General features: G+C 52.1%; 1 protein-coding gene across 1 annotated transcript in view; it reads right to left on the bottom strand.

Moving 5' to 3' along the window:
* LOC144729273 (semaphorin-3A-like) overlaps positions 1–17,906 on the bottom strand; it is a 158,000-nt gene extending 140,094 nt beyond the window's left edge. The window contains exon 1 of the mRNA XM_078609404.1: positions 17,666–17,906. The gene's annotated coding sequence lies outside the window, so the exon portion shown is untranslated. The remainder of the gene's footprint in view (positions 1–17,665) is intronic.
* Positions 17,907–19,071: the final 1,165 nt, after the last annotated feature.

Genomic DNA, 19,071 nt, shown 5'->3' with positions numbered 1-19,071 from the left:
CGGGGAGGGAGCCATGTCAATTCCAAATACAGCAGCAGGCGTCAGGGGCAAGATGGAACCCACGACCTCCTCATTGTGCCCATTAGGCCAGTCGTAGAAAATGCACCTGTCAACACGTTTCACCCCGTTCCTGTCATAACGACCCTGCTGACATCGTCTTCATTGGCACGTCGTTCTCTCTCAACTCGTCTGGAAGCCACACATCGTCTCCGTTGATTCGGGCACCTCCAAGAAACTTTGGCCCTCTTTTTTTGAGCGCCAAAACTTCTGTTCAGCAGCTGCTGCTGGGAGCGCTTCGCAGGTCACAGCCCGAGCAAGCCGCCACCTCCGAGCCGCGCCATCAAAGGCGACGCTCAAACTTCGTGATGAAACCCAACGCCAGTTTGCATTATTGATGATGTCACCTTGTTGCTCCTCTCCTGCCTCCTCTCTCTCTCTCATCGCTGCTCGCTTCCCTCCTTGGAACTTCAATGGCCGGCGCTCTTCTGAAGTCTCTGGAGCGACTCGTCCCCTCTGCCGCCCCGCCCGTTGTGCCCTTCCCTCTTCATCGCACCGCGGGAATTGTTCTTCCCTGCCAATCTTCCGCACAGAGTGCACGGGCCCCATCCTCCGTGCACTGCGCTCCTAAAACACTGGAACTCATTAACCCAGCCTCTGTGTTTCCACCAGATTACAATTTGCAGTCGAGAGGCTACCGTCAAACACGCACCACTCTTGGATGTGCATCGCCGATACGATTAGAGTCACTTTTAATTTAAACAAAAACGGCGCTGTCCACTGCGCGCACGCGGCCTGTCACTCGGCACAGCCTTGCCGGAACAGCTGCAGCGAGCGATGGGAGGGTTTTTTTTAAAAGAAAATGCATAAAAAAGTGATGCAATGTCTGCGCTTGTGCTTCTAGTTTTTATAGAGCCAGCGTGACCCTCTCTGCTGCTACCACAGGGGCCAGTGAACTCGAGTGGACGACTGTCGTCATGAAATAATTAAGCAGGCAAGACGCCTCCTTAATACACTTGTCCTTCCGCACAACAAAAATGAAAAAAAAAATGTACACACCCGATCACTCACACGGCCTTCTGGGAATGCATCATTCCAGCAGCATTGCCTCAACACAAGCAAACTCGGGGCTGGCTTTGACTTTCAGTATCTCATCAGAAGGATCTATCCACCAAATAAATACCTATGAACAGACGTTATCGTAGGGAGAGAAGAGTGAGGTACCCTGTTGACTGGCAATTGAAACGCGGCCCATGGACCATATAAAACAAATCTTTCTAGAATGCATATGTAATGCTGCCAGAGTGTATCGTATTATCGAGACAGCACTTTAAAAAGGAATATGCTAAGTCACCCGGCTTGGGCGTGCGCTTAAAAGAGGAAATAATCGAATTCTTCCAGTCAATAACCGTTGTATCGCATGACGAGCCCAATGAGTGATCGATACGGAGCTCCCGTGAAACACTCGGCCGCCACTATAAATAGCGCAGAACAAGGGATATTTTTGGTCGCGCAATGTAGAACTCGGCTTCTTCATATCCGCTGCGCACATCGCTCATGCCAGAGGCAAAGCGGCGTGGGACCGTGCCTAGCACGACCAATGTTTGGGTTCTGTTTCAAATGAAAGGAAATGAGAGGCAGCAGCAGCAGCCGCAGGACCGCAGCCCATCACAACATCCAGCACGTTAACACAAACGCCACATCGCAATTCTATTTTTTTTAAACACACAATTTAGCCCTGACAATTAACCCCTGGGAGATGTCGCATTGTGTTAAGATAAACTCAACTTGTTTTTTTTTTACCAGGTAAGGCCCGACTGAGCTATGTAGCTCTTTTTCAGAAGTGACCTGGCCACAAATGATACCTCAACAGAGTTGATTATCATCATGTGGACATTTATGGCAGCCAAATGCCATAAACGCTTGATTTAGATTCTAAATGTGGAGGAAAAAACTGAAGGACCCACATGACCAAAGGAAGAGAAACATGCAAACTCCAAATATACAGCAGGCATCAGAGTCGATATCGAACCCACGACCTCCTTCATACCAGGCGAGGTAGCTAACATCTCGCCACCGTGACGTCCCATGACCATGAAGTCATCTCTGTACAAGGTCACTGAGGAGGCCGTACCTCCCTCGTCTGATCTCTCACCACCGCCCGTCAGACCCCAAGGAGCGTGACTCACCACCAGTGCCGGATTAAGCGAGTGCGGGGCCTGTAGTATGTATGTTATAAAAAAAAGCCCTAAATAAAATAAAAACACGTAAATATTAAAACACCTAAATGTTTAGCTTGCATAGTAAAGTAATTATATTTTTTCGTTTGCTATACAGTCAGATAATACGACAAATGGCTAACCTTAAACACCCAGTCGTTCATAAAAGTTGAAGGCAGTATATTAATATAGTAATAGAGCAGGTGCAGAATCACTGAACCGGAATTGATAGCTTGAAAGCATTTACGCGCGTGGCCCTTGAAAGTCCGGGGCCCGTGAAAGTGCGGGGCCCGTGGCGTATGTAGCTACTTGTGCTACGAGGATGATCTGGCACTGGTTGCCACCGTGCCCCGCCACCCAAACGCTCCCCCAACCGTCTGGGGCCATGGCCCCGTGCCTTCACGTCTCCCGTATCACTGTCCACATCGAGTGCATTCGAGTGAAAACGAGGAAAAATATAGACTCAACGTTGAGGATATTATGTTTTTTTTTTTTAAAGCAACAAATATTGTTAAAACCGCACACAATGAGCTTTCTTGAAGTGGCGGCTGCTAGGCAAGGCCACGCTCATCGGTGGGTGGCAGATTGCTGTGAATTCTGTGAATTCTGCGTTCGAGGGAATGGCCTGTGGGGACCACACTGTGCCTTAATCCATGCCGTGTTGGATTTGACGACATCGCGAGTACGTGTGGAGTTGCGGTTGTTTCTCAAAACAAGCTTTTGCTATTTCTCACATTTTCTGTTAAACCTGCGGACGACATCGCGGTGATGGCCCGTCCAGAGTAAGCGCGATCTCAAACGGCATCCTCCCAGTCGTCGTGTGGTGTCAGAATACGGCGTCCTGAATAAAGAGCAGCATTCAGAGACACACGCGGCAAAGTCCTTTGGGCAATTATATTAATTTCCGGTGGGTAACCTCTCTGTCCGAGGTGTGAAAATGCGATTTTCACTTTGGTTGCCAAGCGTGCGGGGGGTTTGGGCGAGACCGGCGGTGATTCTTCAGGGGCACAGTGTCCTGACAACGCTGACAACCACACCATGGGCGGTGTGTTAGCCAGAGTTGTCTGCCTGCCGACGCTCAGCAGCAGCAACAACAAAAACAAAACGTTGCAGTGAAACGGCGCGAGTAACGCAACACATAAATTGTGCGAGGAGGAATGCAAGCAATGTCTGCCTTAAGCTTGTTCTCTGTACGGTATGTTGAACTTCTTTAGCACCGTACGTAGCCAACCGTGCTAATCGGAGGTGCGGCGGGAGAACGACAAACCACTAAAAACACAAAAAGCAGTTCTACAGAAATGAGTTTGTCCATCGAGATGATTGAAAAGTGCGTAGCTCCAGCGGCTTCCGCATATCGTTAAGGAGGCGCGTTCCGGACGGCCGCAGAAGCGCGTCTGAAAGCGCCGCGCGGTGCGGTGACCGCCGCCGCCTTTCTTCGACGTCGCTCGCCAGAAGCCGCCTTTGCGTGGCCACCGCCGCAGACCGCGCGTCCCACGTCCACCGTGGACGACCCTGCGACGTGACGTCCCACGTCCACCGTGGGGGACCCTGTGACGTGACGTCCCACGTCCACCGTGGACGACCCTGCGACGTGACGTCCCACGTCCACCGTGGACGACCCTGCGACGTGACGGCTGCGCTCGAGGGGAGCCCGGACACGAGCACTGGGCGCCCCTTTTTGAGACGGAGTTCGTGAGTCCGCTTCTCGAGCCGTCTCCTCGACGCTGGCCCAGCCAGGCAAGCTGCGCTGGGAATCTCGGCCCGAGGCGGCGAGGCGAGGGGAGCCTCCTTCCCATTGGCAGCGGAAACGGTTGAGGTGAATTCACTGCCGATGGACGCCAGGAGCGGCCTCCCCGTGCACGACGCCCACGAAAGTTCCCCAAAATGGCAGCCGTCTGTAGCCAAGCTCAGGGAATGCGATGTGCGGCACAGGAATAACATCAGCACTCACAACAGCGGGGCGTCGAGGAGATGGGGCCGTGCAATTCGGAGGAAGAGCTCTGGCTTGTGATCCCATTTGCTTTCCTCTAGCCATGCTCGCGAGGCCTGTGCGGTGAGACGCAGCCAGACGGCGGTGGTGGTGGCTGTGGTGGTGGTGGCTGTGGTAGTGGTGGTGGTGGCTGTGGTAGTGGTGGTGGTGGTGGTGGCTGTGGTGGTGGCTGTGGTGGTGGTGGCTGTGGTAGTGGCTGTGGTGGTGGTGGCTGTGGTGGTGGCTGTGGTTGTGGTGGTGGCTGTGGTGGTGGCTGTGGCTGTGGTGGTGGTGGTGGCTGTGGTGGTGGTGGCTGTGGTAATGGTGACTGTGGTGGTGGTGGCTGTGGTGGTGGTGGTGGCTGTGGTGGTGGTGGCTGTGGCTGTGGTGGTGGTGGCGGTGGTGGTGGTTGTGGTGGCTGTGGTGGTGGTGGTGGCTGTGGTGGTGGTGGTGGTGGCGGTGGTGGTGGTGGTGGTGGTGGCTGTGGTGGTGGTGGTGGCTGTGGTGGTGGTGGTGGTGGCTGTGGTGGTGGTGGTGGCTGTGGTGGTGGTGGTGACTGTGGTGGTGGTGGCTGTGGTGGTGGCTGTGGTGGTGGTGGTGGCTGTAGTGGTGGTGGTGGCTGTGGTGGTGGCTGTGGTGGTGGTGGTGGTGGCTGTGGTGGTGGTGGTGGCTGTGGTGGTGGTGGTGGCTGTGGCTGTGGTGGTGGTGGTGGCTGTGGTGGTGGCTGTGGTGGTGGTGGTGGCTGTGGTGGTGGCTGTGGTGGTGGTGGTGGCTGTGGTGGTGGTGGTGGCTGTGGTGGTGGTGGTGGCTGTGGTGGTGGTGGTGGCTGTGGTGGTGGTGGTGGCTGTGGTGGTGGTGGTGGTGGTAGCTGTGGTGGTGGTGGTGGCTGTGGTGGTGGTGGTGGCTGTGGTGGTGGTGGTGGCTGTTGTGGTGGTGGTGGTGGCTGTGGTGGTGGTGGTGGTGGCTGTTGTGGTGGTGGTGGTGGCTGTTGTGGTGGTGGTGGTGGTGGTGGCTGTGGTGGTGGTGGTGGCTGTGGTGGTGGTGGTGGCTGTTGTGGTGGTGGTGGTGGCTGTGGTGGTGGTGGTGGTGGCTGTGGTGGTGGTGGCTGTGGTGGTGGTGGTGGTGGCTGTGGTGGTGGTGGTGGCTGTTGTGGTGGTGGTGGTGGCTGTTGTGGTGGTGGTGGTGGCTGTGGTGGTGGTGGTGGCTGTGGTGGTGGTGGTGGCTGTGGTGGTGGTGGTGGCTGTGGTGGTGGTGGTGGCTGTTGTGGTGGTGGTGGTGGCTGTGGTGGTGGTGGCTGTGGCTGTGGTGGTGGTGGCGGTGGTGGTGGTGGTGGCTGTGGTGGTGGTGGTGGCTGTGGTGGTGGTGGTGGTTGTGGTCGTGGTGGCTACACTGCTGCCTGTAGGCCAGCAGCGCTGTGGAGTCAGCAGCGAGGGTTGGTGCATCGCCGCACAAATGTTAAGAAACTCCCTTCCTGTGGGTATCGATGTGCCACAGCCTGGCTTGCAGAAGGCAGCAACAGCAAGTGGTCTCATCGCTTATATGTTTCCGTATGTACGGGGATGTATGTATGTTGAACTTTTTTCGCACCGTACGTTGCCAGCTGCGCTAATCGGAGGTGCGGGGGAAGGACAACAAACTAAACACTAAAAGTATTTTTTAATTATTTTCCCAATCTAGGTAATTTAAAAGTGCATCGCTCCAGTGGCTTCCTATTATTTGAAGCAAGAGCGTTCCAGACGGCCGCAGAAGCGCAAAAATACGTTGTTCCCTGATCGGGAAACTAACCTGCTCCGCTGTGGCGAGATCGCCGAATCCTAACCGCGAGACCACCAGGGATAGCGGGTGGACTATTTGCCATCTGTTTCCCTCTGTACGGGGATCGAGTGTTCCCCCCTCACATCCTTGGGTTGTCGCCACGTGCTCAGGTTTTCTCCCACTCGTTATACAAACGCTCATCATTAATTTGCTGGGTAAAAAATCTGGAGTTTTTATTTTTAAAACCCCGACGCAGGTTCCTCCTGAATAAAAAGAAGAAGAGTCTTACAACGCAACGGTGGCTCTCCTTGGATAAATTAGTGATTTATTTTCATCTGAATAAAATTGACACGAGTTCCAAAGACCATTGCCGCCCCTAGGGGCTCGTGCAGGATGTGACAGGGCACGGGATGCGCGCGGAGGATTTCAATGCGGGTCTGTGTCCACTCCGGTGGCTATGGTGGCTTGCGTCTTGTTTATCGCATTGTTCGGATACACGAGCAAAGTGGATTACGGGGGTTTAGCGAGGGGGCCTCGTGCTGCAGTTCACATTGCAAAGCACGCGAGCAACGGGGATGCGATTGGCTTACAACACTTCACACGTCCGCCGGCAGAAACAAAAAAATCTATTCTCATACTCTTAGCGGTGCGTGCCTCAAATTGCTCACTGGAATATTAATTATTGAGTACAAGTTGTTCACGTTGCCGTTGAAGAGGATGTTATCTTTTGGGGGACGGTTGAGAAAATGAAACGGAACGAGAACACAAGAAAAAGGAAACTCACAATCCAAGCGAAGACGGCGAATGACGCTGCAAGTGGGATTGTCGAGCTCACGGAGCGTCGGGCAGGTGGCATCGTCGCATATTGCCGTTCCGTCGCCTGGCTCGACAAAACTGGCGTCACTGGACATCCTTGGGATGCACACGATGCGAGAGATTATTGCGGGAAATGTCACGAGTTTTTTCGTCATTGGATTTCATGTACGTGGAGAGTAGATCGTGGTTGTCTAGTTGAGTTTGTTCGTGATATAACCATGGCTAGCATATTACGATTTCAGGATGTTATTTTCCATGAAATTGTTCCAAATCCTTGTATATGGGCAACATTTGACAATGACATCTGTCGAGCCTCAGAGATGAACAGTACACAATGAAGTTTAACTCGCGTGATCAACACAATTCCTGCAGGATGGCGCACGACTGAGATGTAATATCCTGAAAACTAACACACGGTGTGTGCCTTAGAGGAATCCCACAGGTGTCTCATGTCAATTCCTGCAGATGTGAGTTTAATCTTTGTTATATTTATGTAAACCGTAGTTTGGCGAGATGTTAAATACCTCGCCTAGTATACAGGAGGTCGTGGGTTCTGATCCCGACCCTAACCCCTGTATATGTGTTTGTACGTCTCTCCTCGTAGTCGTGTGGATTTTTCTCCGGGTCCTCCGGGTTTTTCCCTCCACATTTTCGAAACACCACGCGTTTGGAGCATTTGGCTGCTGCAATACATTTCCACGCGATGCTAATTAACCACCTCGTTGAGCCATCATTATGATGGCGAGGCCGCTTCGTGGAAAGAAAAAAGAGCTAGACAGCTCAGTGGGCCTTACCTGGTAAATTACAATTTAAAAAAATAGTTGAAAGTTGCACTTGTTTGATTCACAACGCAATCTTGAGCATGTGTGTTACCGTGGAGACAAACGAACGGAATACCCGGAGCGGAGCCACCTCCATTACAAAGCGAGGCGGGGGGGTGTGGGGGGTGGGACAAAGCGGCGATCGGATACCGACAAACTGCGGCCGTGCGATGGTTACTCTCGCCGGCCCCTGCCCGCTCGTGGGCACACACGCGACCCCCCCCCCCCCCCAGAGCGCTACGACAGACAGCAGCCGTAACGCAACACCGGCAGATTTATTCCGATGAAAATTCAGAAGTGAAAAACAGAAGCCGAGTCGAGGCGGCCGCCTTCCCTGAGCAACGCGTGACGGCCCCACGTGGGAGGGCAGCCCGAACCCCCGCGACGGGCCCGACCACGTGAAACGATCCCCCCCCCCCCCCCCCCCATTCTCCCCCCCCCCACCTCTCTTCACTTTGCTTCTAAAGATATCGGATAACTGATGTGCGTCGATGGTTTTTTTTCATTCTTCATCTGGCTTTAAAACATAAGATGAGTAAACTTTCCCGAGTAATACGAGGAGGTTAAATCGTTACCTGTCCCATATTAGGAACGTCACTGAAGCTGTCCACTTTGACATCATCTCGATTGAAAACTCATTTTTGTTTTGCACATTTTTATTGTGTCTCGTTTTTACGTCCTTCCCCCGCACCTCCGTTTAGCCACCGTTGGCTACGTACGGCGCGAAGGAAGTTCAACATGCACACTTAATCGGTTTAATGAGTAAAATTGTAATCACGTGTTAAATGGGTAGCATTGTGATATTATTATTTTACTAACGCGCTCCATTTTCTTCACACCGTTCACAATGGAGCTGCTCCCCTTACCACCCCAACACCCCCCCCCTCATCTCGTCGCCATCTGGGGCGCCACGGTGGCGAGATGTTATCTGCCTCGCCTGGTATGCAGGAGGTCGTGGATTCGATCCCGACCCTGACGCCTGCTGTATTTTTGGAGTTTGTGGTGTCTCTCCCCGTGGTGGCGTGATTTTTTTTCTCCGGCTCTTCTGGGTTTTCCCTCCACATTTACAATCAACATGCGTTTAGAGTATTTGGCTGCTATACATTTTCCCATGTGTGTATGTCGAAAATTCGTTTACGCCGTATGTGGCCAACCGTGCTTATCGGAGCAATAATTTGTCTGACCGTCTGTTTTTTTGTGTTTGCGTCTTCCTCAGGTCGTCCCCTGGAGTTGTGTGCTGTACTGTGCACGTTTTTAACACCGTCTCTGCTTCAACATTGATAGTGGTGTGTGTGAAATTTCAGTCGTACAAATGAACAAAAACTTCAACGGAGCAATGACCATCGACGCGACCTTTGGGATGCGAGTGGCCTGCACTGGACACGGGCACGCGAGCCGGTCAGGCACGAGGCGCGAGGCACGAGGCACGACTTAAAGACGATCCCTTCACCAAACCTGCACCGACCCAGCGTGGTCGAGTCGGCTCAAACAATAACCTCCACCACTGTCGCAACACATGGATGCCTCCATTCAGCAGTGGATGGATCATGGCTGATGTTGATGATGGCGATGATGTTGATGGTGACATTGCCAAATGTGCACTCCTGCATGGTTTCCTGCAGATGCCAGTGTTTTTCAATTCACCACGGGTGCCTTGCCATGCCTGCCAAGCACAAACCCGTCGATAAGACTCTCAATCGCACAATCAAGCAATTGAATCGGTCCTTGCGCAACAACTCATCCGGATGTGCATGGCTCGTCACTTTGGTCTGGAACCACAATTGCGCATAAATGCTCTTGACGCAATGTTGTTTAATGCTTAAAGCGGAACAGCCTGCTACCGTAGTGCCCATGAGCAACACGGTTTTTAGTGTTGTCACGCGTTAGGGGTTGACCACTCCAACTGCAGTCGCTGGAACCACGACGGATACGAAAAGGCGAGAGGGGCAATGAGAATGAGCGACGCTCCTCTGCGCTCGCGGCCCCCGGCTGCGTTGGCTGTGTGCCGGCCTGCGGAGACGGTCGCTCAGCGCAGTGGATTCGTAATCAACTCCACAGAGTCCCAGAGGCGTCAAACTCCACCCCCCACAGGCCACAGAGCGGCGCGCCGCCGCCGATGAAGTCACGAAGTTTCGCCCGTCACCTCCCGTCCAGCGGCACACATGACGACAGAAGTGAGACTTCCCACCCCCCGCAACTATCTTTGCATTATGCAATTAGTTGAACCGTCAATAAGTTAGTTAAGTCATCTGTAAGCCCAGCTGCAAATGCAAACAACCTCTTTTTAACTGCACCACTCGGCAGCAAAAGTCTCCATTTATTTGTTTTCACGCGCAAACATTTGACAATGAATCGAGCTACACGCTGACGAGTCGCCACCCTCAATTCACGACGACTTCGCATTCAGCGGCCGTGGCGGCGTTTTCAATTGCTGCCTGCCAGCGGCCGCGCGTCCTATCGAGCACCGTGACGGCAGCCAGCCAGAGGTGGCTTTCTTGTCGATGGCGACACCAACGGTGGGTGGCCACCGCCCCCCAACACTGCGACTATCGCATTACCATCGCACCACCGCGCTACCGCAGAGACTACATTCACGAGCCAATTAGAATCCACCGTGGGGCTATATAGGGAAAACTAATTGCTCATAAACAGCGAGCTGGCTTAGAGCCTGATCGACTGTAACAAAATATGGTATGTCCGCTGTAAAAAGATCCAAAATGCTTTCCGATTTAGCCTTTGTTTGTTCAGTTGCCTGTTCACCAACCACTCTGGCTGTATTCCCGTCCGCTGGGTCGTGTGTCTCTTTTCCCCCATAGCTTTTGTGTCCGCGTACAGTGAAGTACATGACACGTCCCGCAAGCTACATCAGGCAGGCCCCGGAGCAGGTTCACGTGTGCTGCTGTGTTTGTTGATTTTTTTGTATCACCGACGCAGAGGTGGCTCGGGAGACTGAAACGTCAAACGCATTGAAGAGTTTGGGCTGTGAATTCCACTCGCGGTGTGGCGACTGCAGCACTCTGCACACTCTCCCGTCACAATGGTAGTCGGGTGGCAAGTGGTGTCTGTGCCCTCATTTTGGTATGCTTTAGGAAAGTGTTGCAGATCATGAACACCAGTGAAGAGGTTTGATTTGCCCCTGGCATGTGACCATTTGGGGTGCCCCCGTGGAGAGATGGCATGGGTTCAATCCCAACCCTGACGCCTGCTGTATATTTGGAGTTTGCGTGTTTCCCTCCCCGTGGTCGCGTGGCTTTTTCTCTGGGTCCTCCCATTTTTCCCATCCACATTTAGAATGAACATCAAGCGTTTAGAGTATTTGGTTTCTATACATTTGCACGCGATAAGCCACTTCTATGAGCTATCATTTGTGGCCAAGCCGCTTCTGAAAAAGAGCTGTATAACTCAGTGGGCCTTACCTGGTAAAATAAAATACAAATTCAAGGCATTGTCAGTTGAAGTTATCTATGGCACTGCAAAGCTGAATGAAGCTATTCACCTGTGAAATTAAAAGGGATGTTCTCCTGCTATCTGTGCACTTTATTGAACGTGGCAGATGATTTTTAACATGCAAACACAGGATAGCTCCTTCTGACAGCCAGTTACACAAAAGTATCTTGAAACATGAGATCCACGGCCATATCTCGACTGTTTAGTTGGAAGGGGCGCCACGGTGGCTAGGAGATGTTAACTACCTCGCCTGGTATGCAAGGAGGTTGGTGGGTTCGATCCCGACCTTGACGCCTGCTGTATACAGTATTTGTAGTTTACGTGCCTCTCTCTCTCTCCCCGTGGTCGTGTGGATTTTTCTCCGGGTTTTTCCCTCCACATTTTCGAAACACGCGTTTAGAGTCTTTGGCTGCTGCTAGAAACTTCCACGTGAGGATACGCGACTTGGTTGAGCGCTATCATTTGTGACAGCCAGGTGGCTTCTGAAGAAGAGATACATATCTCAGTGGGGCCTGACCTGGTCAAATAAATAGTGTTTTTTTAAAGAACGCGAAAACATCCACTGCCGAGCTGAGTGTTGGTAACATGGCAGCGTTCCGTGGCGTCTCTACAGCCACAATGGAGCACTGCAGACTAAGATGGCCACAACGGATCTGGAGTCAATGACAATTTGCAACAGCATCGCCAGCTGAGATTACAATTACGTTGGGCTTGCAATTCATTACGGGTAACACAATTACCGTTGTAATGGACCCCCACGTCTGCGCTATACTCCTGGAAAAAAAATCCACTGAGATTTGTCTCGTGCGGCTGCTGCTGCCACTGCCACGCGGGCGCTGATGAACACGACGGGAGCGGCAAGTCGGAGCAGGTGCACGAGTGGAGCGGTGAGGCTGCAGCCCGTTCGCAACAGTTTTCCGTTCACCAATTATCCTTCTGTAGTCGCGGTGGAACAACATTTCCTCAGCCGTAGTAATTTTGCCAGCGACGTATTTTTTTAGCGGGGGTCATTTTTTTTCCTTACATTTTTAAATTCGTAAATGAATCTTCTTCTTCCTCTTGGTACGGCCGATGTTGCTGTAGGACAACCACCGGGATGTTACATCGAGGTGACGAAGCCAGAGGATTGCGTCAGGAGCAGCGGAGTGGCGAATCATCGCGATGATGCCACTTCCGCCTTCGTGGTTGTGAACTTCGTGAAGCGAATGAGTCTGCCACAACAAACAAAAACATTGAACGTCGGGCGAAGATCATTTTCGGGGTTATCTCTCCGCCCAGACAAGACGTACATTTCTCAAGGTGCACAACTTTGCGCAAACGATTTTCAGGGGGGATGGGGAGTGCCGGGCAATCGTTTCCCGGATGACGGAGCGCCCGCGGAAGCGCTGCCACCATCGCCCAGCCGGGCACAGCGGTATCCCCCCCACACACCGCCCCTCCCAGCACCATGCCTCTATGTACGTATGCACGTTGAACTTCTTTCGCACCGTACGCAGCCAAACGTGCTCGTCGGAGGTGCGGGGGACGGACAACAAACTGAACACACAAAAAAGTATTTCTAAAGAAATGAGTTTTCAATCTAAATTATTCAAAAGTGCCCAGCTCCAGTGGCTTACTAATATCGGAAGGAAGAGCGTTCCAGACGGCCGCAGAAGCGCGTCTGAAAGCGCCGCGTGATGCGGTGACCGCCGCCTTTGTTCGATGGCCAGACACAAGCGGCTGCTGCGAGGGTGGCCGGAGTTTGCGTGATGGTTTATACTCCCCGAAGAGATCAGCCGCACGGCATTGTGGTTCACTTGTAGCGAGCACCCTGTGCTGAACGAGCGCGACCTCATCGTCGCCTACTCGTTGGGCCAACCGGGACGGCGCCTTCTCACGCCTTCATGTGCAACGTCATCCCACAAGCGCCGATTTCAGTGGTGGGCTGCCATCATTTTTACCCGCGTGCCCCGCACCGCAGCGAGCTCGGGTCGGCCCGGTGCGGTCACCGCAGGCTCACGGGACACGCGCACACACTTCACTCTCGCGCAATCTGCACGGACAAGATGAACGCACGCACGAGTGACATGGTACACACACAGAGCACAAATACGCACACCAGATGGATACACGCACTCATTACGAGGGCACGCAACTGATTTTGATGAGCAGTGACACTGCGCGTTACGCATCTGCCCCGTAGAACAACCCAGCTTAAATATACGCTCCAAGCGTGGTGGTGTTTCATTCAGACGCTGTCTCCCCGACAGACCTGGTCTTCACCTGAGGACGGCTGCTTGCGTTGTGGCCGAATTATTGTATTATGTTTTATTTTTATTATTTTATTACTTCCCTTCTACGTGACTTTACCGAAAGAACCAAGAACATTCATTGTATGGTTCAGCCATGGAGCACCAGTTGATATTTACAAACCGTAAATCATGTTTTAATTATGAGCAGCAGAAACTTGCATCCATTGTAGGAGAAATTTACACTTAAATATCAGATTACCATATACATATTGGTATAAACGCCCTCGTCTGCTTTTAAATTAAATGGTTTGTGTTTACGGACCGTATCTGTTTCCAATACTTAACAAACACAAGGACATTGTATCGAGTTAAAACTGTTTACCACATCAAGTGGTAATGCGATCTCGTTAAGTGTGAACCAAGTCAGCGATGCGCCATGCAAGATTGCATTCGGAGAACACGCCTCAAGCTGACCACACACACACAGTGCTCATGTACGTGTGTGTGTGTTTCATGAGTGATTAACACGCTGTGCTACGAACCCGACGACCCGAGTTCGATTCCTGCTCACGACCAATAACAGTGGTGAATAATTGAACCAGTCCTGGGTCTCCCCTAGGTCGACTCAGCCTCAAATTATATCCTGGTGTGGTGTGTAAATATCGCCACGAGGGAGACAAAGGTTGCCGGGCGTGGTGCTGGCCACCCACCCCATCGTGTGCCGTGCCGGCTTTCACAGGTGCTACTCGCTAACGGCACTTGCCTAAACAGTCTGTTAAAGTTACACGGGGAATCTCTGTCGTGGTACTTATTTGACGAGCTGAAGAGGAGCTGGAACACACTCGTGGCCTGTAGCCCAGCACTGTGGGGGTTGGTGGACAACGCACGGATTTTGTGAAACTCCCTTCCCGTGGGCGTACAGGAGATGCCATACTCTGGCTGGCCAGAAGAAGGCAGTACACCAAGTGGACTACTTGCCATTTGTTTCTATCTGTACGGGACAGAGTGTTGCCCCCTCACACGTATGGGGTTTCACAGGCGCTCCAGTAGTCATCCCACTTGTTTGAACACTAATTGGGTGAAAACATTTCTTTTTAAAACCCAATGCAGGGTCCTCATAAAAATGAATACACACAGTGTGACTCTGCTGGACAGATAAATATGTAATATATTATTATTATAACCTCACGTTCTATTCTCCACGTCAATGATCCTGGGGTGGTGTGGAAGCAGTGGCGGATTCCCTCCTTGGGACCCGCAACGTTGGTATTGTATTGGTATTGTATTGGTATTGTATTGGTATTGTATTGGTATTGTATTGGTATTGTATTGGTATTGTGTTGGTATTGTATTGGTATTGTATTGGTATTGTATTGGTATTCACCGTTGAGAGAGTGACATTGAATGTGTTGTGTAATTATTAATTGCGGGCCAGATTTTAAAATCTTTGCAAATTCAGGACTGCCCTGTCCCCCGTACCTCGGGAAGTTTCTAGATCCGCTTCTGTGTGGTGGCGTGAGGTGAGGGGGGGGGGGTGGCCGTGCTAAATAAATCAAGGGGGCCATGAAGAATATTGTTTTAAATAACTATTAAACTATTTTTGTTTATTTTGCCAGGTAAGACCCACTGAGCTATGTAGTTCTTGTTCAGAAGTAACCTGGCCACACAAATGAGAGCTCAAACGAAGTGGCTCATCACGTGGAAATGTATTACAGACAAATACTATAAATGTGTGATGTTGATTCTAAATGTGGAGGTAAAACCTGCAGGACTCGGAGCAACATCAACGCGACCACGGGAAAGTGAGAGACACGCAAACTCCAAATACAGCAGCAGGCGTCAGGCTCGGGATCGAACCCACGACCTCCTGCGCACCAGGCGAGGTAGTTAACATCTCCTAGCCACCGTGATGATGATGAGAAAGAGACACGCAGACTCCAAATATACAGCAGGCGTCAGGCTCGGGATCGAACCCACGACCTCCTGCGCACCAGGCGAGGTAGTGAACATCTCCTAGCCACCCGTGGCTTGCTCCCCAGTCCCTCTGGGATCCGTGCTGTCACGCCGAACCCGCCCCGTGCGACTGAAGAAGCCCATCCCTGCCGAGGGGCATCTACGGGGTGTGTTGCAGCACGTGCAGCAGGGCGACGATATCAAAAGACACCGGGCAGACCACTCAGCCACGGTCAGCCGTCGCGACCTCAAACACAACGGGGTCCGCGACGTGTCCGGCCATTTACCATTCCACACAGCCCCTATGCTACCGCGCATTCGTACACCGCCGGTGTACACCTGCCTCCACACACACACACACACGTACACACACACACGTACACACACACACACACGCCCAAACACACGTACACACACACGCACACACACGCACGCACGCACACACACACGCACGCACACACACGCACACACGCACACACACACGTGCGTGATTGACCATGCATCGTCGTTGTTGAAGATATCTCACAGGAAGACGTTTGACAAGGATGTGCATTCAAAGTGAGCGAAAGGCACGTGTCTTCAATTGGCAGATTGAGCGTGGCGAGGTAAAGTGTGGGGGGGTACCCGCCGCAACCTCTCCACGGGCGTTGGAAGAGTAGACCAAGTTACCCCCTAAAATTACTCTCCCAGCGCTCCTTCGAGGCGTGGGTCTTCCACCATCAGCGGCGTAAGTGAGCAACTGCAGGGGCCGCGCCTTTGTATATTTTTAGCATTCACACAACGCTCACTAGCTCTACACAACACGTGCCTCTACACAACACTCACCGACTCTACACAACACGTGCTGCCTCTACACAACACTCACTGACTCTACACAACACGTGCCTCTACACAACACGTGCTGACTCTACACAACACGTGCCTCTACACAACACTCACTGACTCTACACAACACTCACTGACTCTACACAACACTCACCGACTCTACACAACACGTGCCTCTACACAACGCTCACTGACTCTACACAACACTCACTGACTCTACACAACACTCACTGACTCTACACAACACTCACTGACTCTACACAACACGTGCCTCTACACAACGCTCACTGACTCTACACAACACTCACCGACTCTACACAACACTCACTGACTCTACACAACACTCACTGACTCTACACAACACTCACTGACTCTACACAACACTCACTGACTCTACACAACACGTGCCTCTACACAACGCTCACTGACTCTACACAACACTCACCGACTCTACACAACACTCACTGACTCTACACAACACTCACTGACTCTACACAACACGTGCCTCTACACAACGCTCACTAGCTCTACACAACACGTGCCTCTACACAACACTCACTGACTCTACACAACACGTGCCTCTACACAACACTCACTGACTCTACACAACACGTGCCTCTACACAACACTCACTGACTCTACACAACACTCACTGACTCTACACAACACTCACTGACTCTACACAACACGTGCCTCTACACAACACGTGCCTCTACACAACACTCACTGACTCTACACAACACTCACTGACTCTACACAACACTCACTGACTCTACACAACACGTGACTCTACACAACACGTGCCTCTACACAACACTCACTGACTCTACACAACACTCACTGACTCTACACAACACTCACTGACTCTACACAACACGTGCCTCTACACAACACTCACTGACTCTACACAACACTCACTGACTCTACACAACACTCACTGACTCTACACAACACGTGCTGCCTCTACACAACACTCACTGACTCTACACAACACTCACTGACTCTACACAACACTCACTGACTCTACACAACACTCACTGACTCTACACAACACGTGCCTCTACACAACACTCACTGACTCTACACAACACTCACTGACTCTACACAACACTCACTGACTCTACACAACACGTGCTGCCTCTACACAACACTCACTGACTCTACACAACACTCACTGACTCTACACAACACTCACTGACTCTACACAACACTCACTGACTCTACACAACACGTGACTCTACACAACACTCACTGACTCTACACAACACGTGCTGACTCTACACAACACTCACTGACTCTACACAACACGTGCTGACTCTACACAACACTCACTGACTCTACACAACACTCACTGACTCTACACAACACTCACTGACTCTACACAACACTCACTGACTCTACACAACACTCACTGACTCTACACAACACTCACTGACTCTACACAACACGTGGCTCCTGCAAGTGCGCGCGTGCATTCTCTGAAGCATGTCTTGCGCCGCTGCTGTAGTACCCCCCCCCCCCCGCCTAATCGGTGTTCCAACTTTAGCGAGGGAACACGGATGATGCGCACCGCACAGCACACGGGGAATTAAACAACGACGACGACGACGGAAATGCGAATGCCGAGTTTACCTTCCAGTCGGCCCGGGCGGCGAGATCTTGGGGGGGAGGGGGGGGCACGAAGTGGCAGCGTCTTGGCCACCGGTCTCGAGCTGCGAGCTGAGTGGCGGTGTCTTTGACGGACTGGGGAGGAGGACTGGGGAGGGTTGGAGAGGACTGGGGAGGACTGGGGGGAAGGACTGGAGAGGAGGACTGGGGGGGAGGACTGGAGAGGGCTGTAGAGGACTGGGGAGGGTTGGAGAGGACTGGGGGGGAGGACTGGGGGGGAGGACTGGAGAGGAGGACTGGAGAGGGCTGTAGAGGACTGGGGAGGGTTGGAGAGGACTGGGGGGGAGGACTGGGGAGGAGGACTGGGGAGGGTTGGAGAGGACTGGGGGGGAGGACTGGGGAGGGCTCCGCCGCGAGGAGCGCGCGCGCGTCCCTGTCTCGCGCGTGCTCCTAGCGGGGGCCACGCATTGTCACCACCACCAAACAAAAACAATGATCCCCCGGATAGCCTTTCACACACTGTCGGGGCAAGTGCTGTTAGAGAGTAGCTATCAAGGCCGGCACGGCACACGCAGGGGGTGGGTGGCCAGCACCACGCCCGGTTGCCTTTGTCTCCCCAGTGGCGATGTTTACACACCGCACCAGGTACTCATTTGAGGCTGAGTCGACCTAGGGGAGGCCCAGGACCGGTTCAGATAATCGTCACTGGTGTTGGCCGTGAGCGAGAATCGAACCCGTGTCGCCAGGTTCATCGCGCAGCGCGCTAACTGCTACACCACCGCTCCCCACACACAATCTCACACACACAATTTCACACACACACACAATCTCACACACACAATCTCACACGCACAATCTCACACACACAATCTCACACACACACTCTCACACACAATCACACAATCTCACACACACAAACTCACACGCACAATCTCACACACACAATCTCACACACACACAATCACACAAATCTCACGCACAAAATCTCACACACACAATCTCACACACACAATCTCACACACACACAATCTCATACGCACAATCTCACACACACACAATCACACAAATCTCACACGTAAAATCTCACACACACAATCTCACACACACAATCTCACACACACACAATCTCACACGCACAATCTCACACACACACAATCCCACACGCACAATCTCACACGCACAATCTCACACACACAATCTCACACACACAATCTCACACACACACAATCACACAAATCTCACACACAAAATCTCACATGCACAATCTCACACACACAATCTCACACGCACAATCTCACACGCACAATCTCACACACACAATTTCACACACACAATCTCACACACACAATCACACAAATCTCACACACAAAATCTCACATGCACAATCTCACACACACAATCTCACACGCACAATCTCACACGCACAATCT

Source organism: Lampetra planeri, chromosome 32, assembly GCF_965212315.1.
Source record: "Lampetra planeri chromosome 32, kcLamPlan1.2.h2, whole genome shotgun sequence".
Classification (NCBI taxonomy): Eukaryota; Metazoa; Chordata; class Hyperoartia; order Petromyzontiformes; family Petromyzontidae; genus Lampetra; species Lampetra planeri.
Note: the sequence above shows the minus strand (reverse complement) of the source record. Positions and strands in the feature narration are given on the sequence as shown.